The sequence below is a fragment of the Arachis ipaensis genome, chromosome B7, assembly GCF_059453495.1.
Source record: "Arachis ipaensis isolate K30076 ecotype BB chromosome B7, ASM5945349v1, whole genome shotgun sequence".
Taxonomy (NCBI): Eukaryota; Viridiplantae; Streptophyta; class Magnoliopsida; order Fabales; family Fabaceae; genus Arachis; species Arachis ipaensis.
This window is the reverse complement of record NC_142442.1, coordinates 10,325,773-10,335,822: the sequence shown is the minus strand read 5'-3', so window position 1 is coordinate 10,335,822 and position 10,050 is coordinate 10,325,773. Positions and strand designations below refer to the sequence as shown.

The following is a 10,050-nucleotide window of genomic DNA, read 5'->3' as shown; positions in this document are numbered from 1 at the left end:
TTCATAATGTAATCCGGATTCTAATTCAGAATGACAGTGACATCCTTCTGATTCAAAGGAGAGTGAGATGCCAAAACTATCCAGGATTGCAGTTGTAAACCCCACTATAAGAAGAGACATGAGCTTAATCGAACTCTCATTCTCATGCAAATTCACATCCTAAGCCTATATTAGTTATGGTTGCTTGAGGACAAGCAACAATTCAAGTTTGGTGTTGTGATGCGTGAGCATCTTTTCTATCTTTTCCTAGTAAATTTGCATCTAATTTGTTGAGTTTAATAAAGAATTAATTATCTTTTAGCCAATATGGATGCTACTTTGAGTTTTTTTGCAATTTTGTTTATTTTAGGTAGCATTCGGATGGATTTGATGGAGTTTCTGCAGCACAAGAACCAAAGGAGATGGCAGCGAGGAGCGACGCGTACGCGTGACTGATGCGTGTGCGTGATTTGGACCTTTCCATGGCGACGCGTGCGCATGACTGACGCGTACGCGTGATTTGAAGATTTGCTCAGCGACGCGTGCACGTGACTGACGCGTGCACATGACACGCGAAGAAGACCATCGACGCATACGCGTGACATGCGCCACGTGCAGAAAACGCATAAAAATGCTGGGGGCAATTTCTGGGCTGTTTTGACTCAGTTTTCAGCCCAGAAAACACATATTAGAAGCTGCAGAATAGACAAAACGAGTGGTCCCCACCCATCAACTGAAGACTTGTTAATTAATTCTAATTTAAATTCAAATATTTTTTTAGAAAAAGATATTATTTTAGTTTTAGATAATAGATTTTAAATAAAATTAGGATTAGATATAGAAGGGGATTCCAACAGGGGGATTCCAGCCCAACATTATTCCATTCCAATTTACAATCCTAGTTTTCTACTCTGAACTATGAGCAACTAAACCTCAATTGTTAAGGTTAGGAGCTCTGTCTATTTGTATGGATTGATTTTATTGCTTTTTCTATTTTAATTCATGTATGGATTTATAATTTAAGAATTGTTTTCGCTCTTTATCTTATGAATTTGGGTGGAACGGAAGTATGACCCTTTTCTACTTGAGTTCTTGTATAACTTGGAAAAGCTCTTTACTTGAACAACATCTTGAAAACACATTCTCCTAAATTTTAATTATCTGGATTTAACGGGATACATGACATATAATCCTTTTATTTTTGGGTAATTAGAGTTTTTGTGGCATATAAACTGGAATTTGATCATCACCCTCTAATTGGAATTAATTGACCAAGGAATTGGCAGTTGATGAAAATTAGAGGAGATTAGAAAGGTCTAAGGAATTAGGGTCTAGTCACATATAATTTGCCATAAATTAATTCCTACAGGATTAAAATAGTTAGTAAGAAAAGTGAATCCGGAAAAATAGATAACTCTGAACCCTTAACTGCCTTCTCCATACTTTACTCCCAACCCATTTACTTTACTATTTTAATTTCTGTACAATTGTTTAATGCTCTTTGAATATTCAAACACTCTTTTCTGTTTGTCTAAATAAGCCAATTAATCAATCATTGTTGCTTAGTCCATCAATCCTCGTGGGATCGACCCTCACTCACTCACCTGAGGTATTACTTGGTACGACCCGGTGCACTTACCGGTTAGTTTGTGGGTTAGAAATTACCATACCAGCTGCAGAATGCGCCTCATGCCCTGCCACCAGTACTGAGCTTCACCATGCAACTGGTAGGTTCCAAACTCAACCCACTGTTCATCCGGAACCTGTTGCGCCTGTAATGCTCGCTCAATGGCCTGTATCCAGTTATCAGCATCGATTGGATTCAAGGTTCCTCTGAAAGTTGGAGGGTGAACCTTCAAGAAGGAAGAGAGCGTCATCGGACCATTATCACCATTATTGCCATTGTTCCCATTATTTATTTGGTTTCCCAGGGCTTCAGTTGTCGCTTGCATAGCTGTTGCCATATTGCCCAAGGTAGCCATGAAGTCTATAGGGTCAGGAATATTCCCTGATGCTTCAGGTATAGCATTGCCTATTCGGCCTCTACCTCGCCCGCGTCCGCGTCCGCGTCCGCGTCCGCGTCCGCGTCCGCGTCCGCGTCCGCGAGTAGACATCTGGTCCCTATACACACCAAACAAGTGATATCAAGTTGATCAGTATCAATATCTCAAGTTCAGTGCTTAAGTCCCAAATGCATGCTCATGAACGTTTATGCCACATATATCAGTTAGATATCCTAATAGCACATAAACAATGGTGTGCGAAATCGTGATCATTCCATTCCTTGGTAACGGCGCTAAAAACTCAACACGCACGTTCATGATATTATATCTATTTCACAACTTCGTACAACTGACCAGCAAGTGCACTGGGTCGTCCAAGTAATAAACCTTACGTGAGTAAGGGTCGATCCCATGGAGATTGTCGGCTTGAAGCAAGCTATGGTCACCTTGTAAATCTCAGTCAGGCGGATTAAATTGTATTAAGAAATTATAGTGGATGAAAATAAATAAAATATAAAATAGGATAGGGATACTTATGTAAAACATTGGTGAGAATTTCAGATAAGCGTATAGAGATGCTTTCGTTCCTCTGATCTCTGCTTTCCTACTATCTTCATCCAATGAATCCTACTCCTTTCCATGGCAAGCTTTATGTAGGGCATCACCGTTATCAATGGCTACATCCCATCCTCCTGTGAAAATGGTCCAATGCTCTGTCACTGCATGGCTAATCATCTGTCGGTTCTCGATCATACTGGAATAGGATTTACTATCCTTTTGCGTCTGTCACTACGCCCAGCACTCGCGAGTTTGAAGCTCGTCACAGCCATCCCTTCCCAGATCCTACTCGGAATACCACAGACAAGGTTTAGACTTTTCGGATCTCAGGAATGGCCATCCATGGGTTCTAACTTATACCACGAGGACGCTAATAACTCGGACTCGGTCCCCTGTATTAGATATCCAAGAGATATCCATTCAATCAAAGGTAGAACGGAAGTGGTTGTCAGGCACGTGTTCATAGGGGAATGATGATGACTTTGTCACGATCATCACATTCATGTTGAAGTGCGAATAAATATCTTAGAAGCGGAATAAGTTGAATTGAATAGAAAAAGCAGTAGTACTTTGCATTAATCTTTGAGGAACAGTAGAGCTCCACACCTTAATCTATGGTGTGTAGAAACTCTACCATTGAAAAATACATAAGTGAAAGGTTCAGGCATGGTTGAATGGCCAGCTCTCATGATCTAAGAACTAAACGTCCTAAGATGATCCAAAGATGTCTAATACAATAGTAAAAAGTCCTATTTATACTAAACTAGTTATTAGGGTTTACAGAATTGAGTAAATGATGTAGAAATCCACTTCTGGGGCCCACTTGGTGTGTGCTTGGGCTGAGCTTGAAGTTTACACGTGGAGAGGTCATTCTTGGAGTTGAACGCCAGTTTGTAATGTGTTTCTAGCGTTGAACTCCACTTTGCAACTTGTTTCTGGCGTTTGACTCCAGAATGCAGCATGGAACTGGCGTTGAACACCAGTTTACGTCGTTAATTCTTATTCAAAGTATGGACTATTATATATTGCCGGAAAGCCCTGGATGTCTACTTTCCAACGCAATTGGAAGCGCGCCATTTGAAGTTCTGTAACTCCAGAAAATCCACTTTGAGTGCAGGGAGGTCAGAATCCAACAGCATCTGCAGTCCTTCTTCAACCTCTGAATCTGATTTTTGCTCAGGTCCCTCAATTTCAGCCAGAAAATATCTAAAATCACAGAAAAACACACAAACTCATAGTAAAGTCCAAAAATGTGATTTTTAATTAAAAACTAATAAAAATATACTAAAAACTAACTAAATCATAATGAAAACATACTAAAAACAATGCCAAAAAGCGTATAAATTATCCGCTCATCACAACACCAAACTTAAATTGTTGCTTGTCCCCAAGCAACTGAAAATCAAATAGGATAAAAAGAAGAGAATATACTATAAGTTCCAAAATATCAATGAAACATAGCTCCAATCAGATGAGCGGGACTTGTAGCTTTTTGCCTCTTGAATAGTTTTGGCATCTCACTTTATCCATTGAAGTTCAGAATGATTGGCATCTATGGGAACTCAGAGTTCAGATAGTGTTATTGATTCTCCTAGTTCAGTATATTGATTCTTGAACACAACTACTTTATAAGTCTTGGCCGTGGCCCTAAGCACTTTGTTTTCCAGTATTACCACCGGATACATAAATGCCACAGACATATAATTGGGTGAACCTTTTCAGATTGTGACTCAGCTTTGCTAAAGTCCCCAATTAGAGGTGTCCAGGGTTCTTAAGCACACTCTTCTTTTGCTTTGGACCTTGACTTTAACCGCTCAGTCTCAAGTTTTCACTTGACACCTTCACGCCACAAGCACATGGTTAGGGACAGCTTGGTTTAGCCGCTTAGGCCAGGATTTTATTTCTTTAGGCCCTCCTATCCACTGATGCTCAAAGCCTTGGGATCCTTTTTATTTACCCTTGCCTTTTGGTTTTAAGGGTTGTTGGCTTTTTGCTCTTGCCTTTTGGTTTTAAGAGCTTTTGGCTTTTTCTGCTTGCTTTTTCTTTTTCTTTCTATTATTTTTTTTCCTTTTTTTTTCGCCATTTTTTTCTGCAAGCCTTTGTATTCACTGCTTTTTCTTGCTTCAAGAATCATTTTTATGATTTTTTAGATTATCAAATAACATTTCTCCTTATCATCATTCTTTCAAGAGCCAACATATTTAACATTCATAAACAACAACTTCAAAAGACATATGCACTGTTCAAGCATTCATTCAGAAAACAAAAAGTATTGTCACCACATCAAAATAATTAAACTAGTTTCAAGGATGAATTCGAAACCATGTACTTCTTGTTCTTTTGTAATTAAAACAATTTTTTTATTCAAGAGAGGTGATGGATTCATAGGACATTCATAACTTTAAGGCATAGACACTTAAATACTAGTGATCATGAAGACAAAAAAAATAAACAAACATAAAGCATAAAAATCGAAAAACAGGAAAATAAATAAACAAGGAGATTAAGGAATGAGTCCACCTTAGTAAGGGTGGCGTCTTCCTCTTCTTGAAGAACCAATGGTGCTTTTGAGCTCCTCTATGTCTCTTCCTTGTCTTTCTTGCTCCTCCCTCATAGCTCTTTGATCTTCTCTAATTTCATGGAGGATGATGGAGTGCTCTTGATGTTCCACCCTTAATTGTCCCATGTTGGAACTTAATTCACCTAGGGAAGTGTTGATTTGTTCCCAATAGTTTTGTGGAAGAAAGTGCATTCCTTGAGGCATCTCAGGGATTTCATGGTGAGGAATTTCCTCATGCTCATGTTGAGGTCCATGCTCTCTTGTTTGCTCCATCTTTTTCTTAGTGATGGGCTTATCCTCTTCAATGAGGATGTCTCCCTCTATGTCAATCCCAGCCGAATTGCAGAGGTGGCAAATGAGGTGAGGAAAGGCTAACCTTACCAAGTTGGAGGACTTGTCAGCCACCTTGTAGAGTTCTTGAGGTATAATCTCATGAACCTCCACTTCCTCCCCAATCATGATAATATGGATCATGATGGCCGGTCTATAGTAACTTCAGACCGGTTACTAGTAGGAATGATTAAGCATTGAATGAACTCCAACCATCCTCTAGCTACTGGTTTGAGGTCAAGCCTTCTTAGTTGAACCGGCTTGCCTTTTGAGTCAATTTTTCATTGAGCTCCTTCCACACATATGTCCATGAGGACTTGGTCCAACCTTTGATCAAAGTTGACTCTTCTAGTGTAGGGGCGTGCATTCTCTTCCATCATTGGTAGGTTGAACGCCAACCTTACATTTTCTGGACTGAAATCTAAGTATTTCCCCCGAACCATGGTGAGCCAATTCTTTGGGTTCGAGTTCACACTTTGATCATGGTTTCTAGTGACCCATGCGTTTGCATAGAACTCTTGAACCATTAAGATCCCGACTTGTTGAATGGAGTTGGTGAGGACTTCCCAACCTCTTCTTTGGATCTCAAGTCGGATCTCCGGATACTCATTCTTTTTGAGTTTGAAAGGAACCTCAGGGATCACTTTCTTCTTGGCCACAACTTCATAGAAGTGGTCTTGATGGACCTTAGAGATGAATCTCTCCATCTCCCATGACTCAGAGGTGGACGCAATTGCCTTCCCTTTCTTCTTTCTAGAGGTTTCTCTGGCCTTAGGTGCCATGATTGGTTATGGAAAAATAAAAGCTATGCATTTACCACACCAAACTTAAAATGTTTGCTCGTCCTCGAGCAAAGAAAAAGAGAAAGAAGTAGAAGAAGAAGAAAAATGGAGGAGATGGAGGGAGAGGTGGTTTCGGCCAAGGGGTGAAGAAAGGGATGTGTTGTGTGAAAATGAAGAGGGAATGAGGGGTTTATATAGGAGTGGGGAGGGGTTAGGGTTCGGCCATTTAGGGTTGGGTTTGGGAGGGAAATTATTTTGAATTTAAAGGTAGGTGGGGTTTTTGGGGAAGAGAAGATGGATGTGAGTGGTGAAGAGGTGATGGGAGAGAGTGATTGAGTTGATTGGTGAGGGGTATTTGGGGAAGAGTGTTATGAAAAGGTGTGAAGAGGAGAGAAGAAAGGTAAATGGGGATCCTGTGGGGTCCACAGATCCTGAGAGAATCCTGTGGGGTCCACAGATCCTGAGGTGTTTGAGGATTTCTCATCCCTTCACCTTTGAGGCGTGTAAATGCCCTCTGTAGGCAATCCTGGCGTTTAACGCCAGATTGCAGCATGTTTCTGGCATTAAACGCCACTTCCATGCTTGTTTTGGGCGTTCAACGCCAGTCTGCAGCATGTTTCTGGCGTTGAATGCCAGTTTTCCTCTGAGGTACATTCCTGGCGTTTAAACGCCAGAATGCTGCTTGTTTCTGGCGTTTAACGCTAGTTTCATGCTCTGTTCTGGCGTTAAACGCCAGCCAAATGCTCCTTACTGGCGTTTAAACGCCAGTAAGCCCTTCCTCTAGGGTGTTCTATTTTCAATGCTATTTTTTATTCTATTTTTGATTTTTCAGTAGTTTTTGTGACTCCACATGATCATCAACCTAATAAAACATGAAATAACAAAGAGAAAATAAAATAAAAATGATTAAATAACATTGGGTTGCCTCCCAACAAGCGCTTCTTTAATGTCAATAGCTTGACAGTGGGCTCTCATGGAGCCACACAGGTGATCAGGTCAATTTTATAGACTCCCAACACCAAACTTAGAGTTTGGATATGGGAGTTCAACACCAAACTTAGAGTTTGGTTGAAGCCTCCCAACACCAAACTTAGAGTTTGACTGTGGGGGCTTTGGTTGACTCTGCAGTGAGAGAAGCTTTTCATGCTTCCTCTCCATGGTTACAGAAGGAGATCCTTGAGTTTTAAACACAAGGTTATCTTCATTTAGTTGAAGGATCAATTCTCCTCTGTCCATATCAATCACAGCTCTTGCTGTGGCTAGGAAGGGTCTTCCAAGGATGATGGATTCATCCTCTTCCTTCCCAGTGTCTAGGATTATGAAATCAGCAGGGATGTAAAGGCCTTCAACCTTTACTAACACGTCTTCTACTTGACCATAAGCCTGTTTTCTTGAGTTGTCTGCCATCTCTAGTGAGATTCTGGCAGCTTGTACCTCAAAGATTCCCAATTTTTCCATTACAGAGAGGGGCATGAGGTTTATCCCTGACCCAAGGTCACATAGAGCCTTCTCAAAGGTCATGGTACCTATGGTACAAGGTATTAAGAACTTTCCAGGATCCTGTTTCTTCTGAGGCAATCTCAGTTGATCCAGATCACTCAGTTCATTGATGAGCAAGGGAGGTTCATCTTCCCAAGTCTCATTACCAAATAATTTGGCATTCAGCTTCATGATAGCACCAAGGTACTTGGCAACTTGCTCTTCAGTAACATCTTCATTCTCTTCAGAGGAAGAATACTCATCAGAGCTCATGAATGGCATAAGGAGGTTCAATGGAATCTCTATGGTCTCTAGATGAGTCTCAGATTCTTTTGGTTCCTCAGAGGAAAATTCCTTATTAATCACTAGACGTCCCAGGAGGTCTTCCTCACTGGGATTCACGTCCTCCTCCTCTCTTGTGGGTTCGGCCATGATGGTTAATTCAATGGCCTTGCACTCTCCTTTTGGATTTTCTTCTGTATTGCTTGGGAGAGTACTAGGAGAGATTTCAGTGACCCTTTTACTCAGCTGGCTCACTTGTGCCTCCAAATTTCTAATGGAGGACCTTGTTTCATTCATAAAACTTAGAGTGGCCTTAGATAGATCAGAGACTATATTTGCCAAGCTAGATGGATTCTGCTCAGAACTCTCTGTCTTTTGTTGAGTGGATGATGGAAAAGGCTTGCTATTGCTAAACCTATTTCTTCCACCATTATTAAAGCCTTGTTAAGGCTTTTGTTGATCCTTCCATGAGAGATTTGGGTGATTTCTCCATGAGGGATTATAGGTGTTTCCATATGGTTCACCCATGTAATTCACCTCTGCTATTGCAGGGTTCTCAGGATCATAAGCTTCTTCTTCAGAAGATGCCTCTTGAGTACTATTGGATGCAGCTTGCATTCCATTCAGACTCTGAGAAATCATATTGACTTGTTGAGTCAATATTTTATTCTGAGCCAATATAGCATTCAGAGTATCAATTTCAAGAACTCCCTTCTTCTGAGGCATCCCATTACTTACAGGGTTCCTTTCAGAAGTGTACATGAACTGGTTATTTGCAACCATGTCAATGAGTTCTTTAGCTTCTGCAGGCATTTTCTTTAGGTGAATGGATCCACCTGCAGAATGGTCCAGTGACATCTTTGATAACTCAGACAGACCATCATAGAATATATCCAGGATGGTCCATTCTGAAAGCATGTCAGAAGGACACTTTTTGGTTAGTTCCTTGTATCTCTCCCAAGCTTCATAGAGGGATTCTCCTTCTTTCTGTCTGAAGGTTTGAACATCCACTCTAAGCTTACTAAGCTTTTGAGGAGGAAAGAACTTGGCTAAGAAAGCTGTGACCAGCTTATCCCAAGAGTTCAGGCTATCTTTGGGTTGAGAATCCAACCATACTCTAGCTCTGTCTCTTACAACAAATGAGAAAAGCATAAGCCTGTAGACCTCGGGATCAACCCCATTGGTCTTAACAGTATCACAGATCTACAAGAATTCAGTTAAGAACTGAAAAGGATCTTCAGATGGAAGTCCATGAAACTTGCAGTTCTGCTGCATCAGAGAAACTAATTGAGGTTTCAGCTCAAAGTTATTTGCTCCAATGGCAGGGATGGAGATGCTTCTTCCATGTAAATTGGAATTAGGTGCAGTAAAGTCACCAAGCATCCTCCTTGCATTATTATTATTTTCGGCTGCCATCTCCTTTTCCTGTTCGAAAATTTCTGTAAGGTTGTCTCTGGATTGTTGTATTTTAGCTTCTCTTAGTTTCCTTTTTAGAGTCCTTTCAGGTTCAGGATCTGCTTCAACAAGAATGTTCTTGTCCTTGCTCCTGCTCATATGAAAAAGAAGAAAACAGAAAATAATAGGGATCCTCTTTGCCTCAGTAGAGAGAGGTTCCTTTGTGTGAGTAGAAGAAGAAAAGAATGTAATGTAAAGAAGAGAAGAGGAAAAACTCGAACACAGAGAGGGAGGTGGTGTTCGAATTTTTAGATGGGAGAGAAGTGTTAGTAGATGAATAAATAAATAGAAGGAGATGGGAGAGAGAATTTTGAAATTTAATTAAAATAAAAATTAAAATTGAAAGTTAGATTTCGAAAATTAAAGTTGAAATTAAATTAAAATTAAAACAATTAGTTAATTAAAAAGAAATTTTGAAAAAGGAGAGAGGAAATTTTCAAAAATAAGAGAGAGAGGATTAGTTAGGTAGTTTTGAAAAAGATATGATTGAAACAAAAAGATAAGATTGATTGAAAAAGTTTTGAAATTTGTTTTTGAAAAAGATATGATTGAAATTTAAAAAGATATGATTGAAACAAAAAGATAAGATTTGAAAATCAATTTTAAAAAGATAAGAAGTTAG

General features: G+C 39.9%; 1 non-coding gene across 1 annotated transcript; it reads left to right on the top strand.

Moving 5' to 3' along the window:
• Window positions 1-8,885: 8,885 nt before the first annotated feature.
• On the top strand, window positions 8,886-8,993 carry LOC148550319 (small nucleolar RNA R71). The gene has a single exon (XR_015892736.1). It is a non-coding gene; the product is annotated as a small nucleolar RNA R71 (small nucleolar RNA).
• Window positions 8,994-10,050: the final 1,057 nt, after the last annotated feature.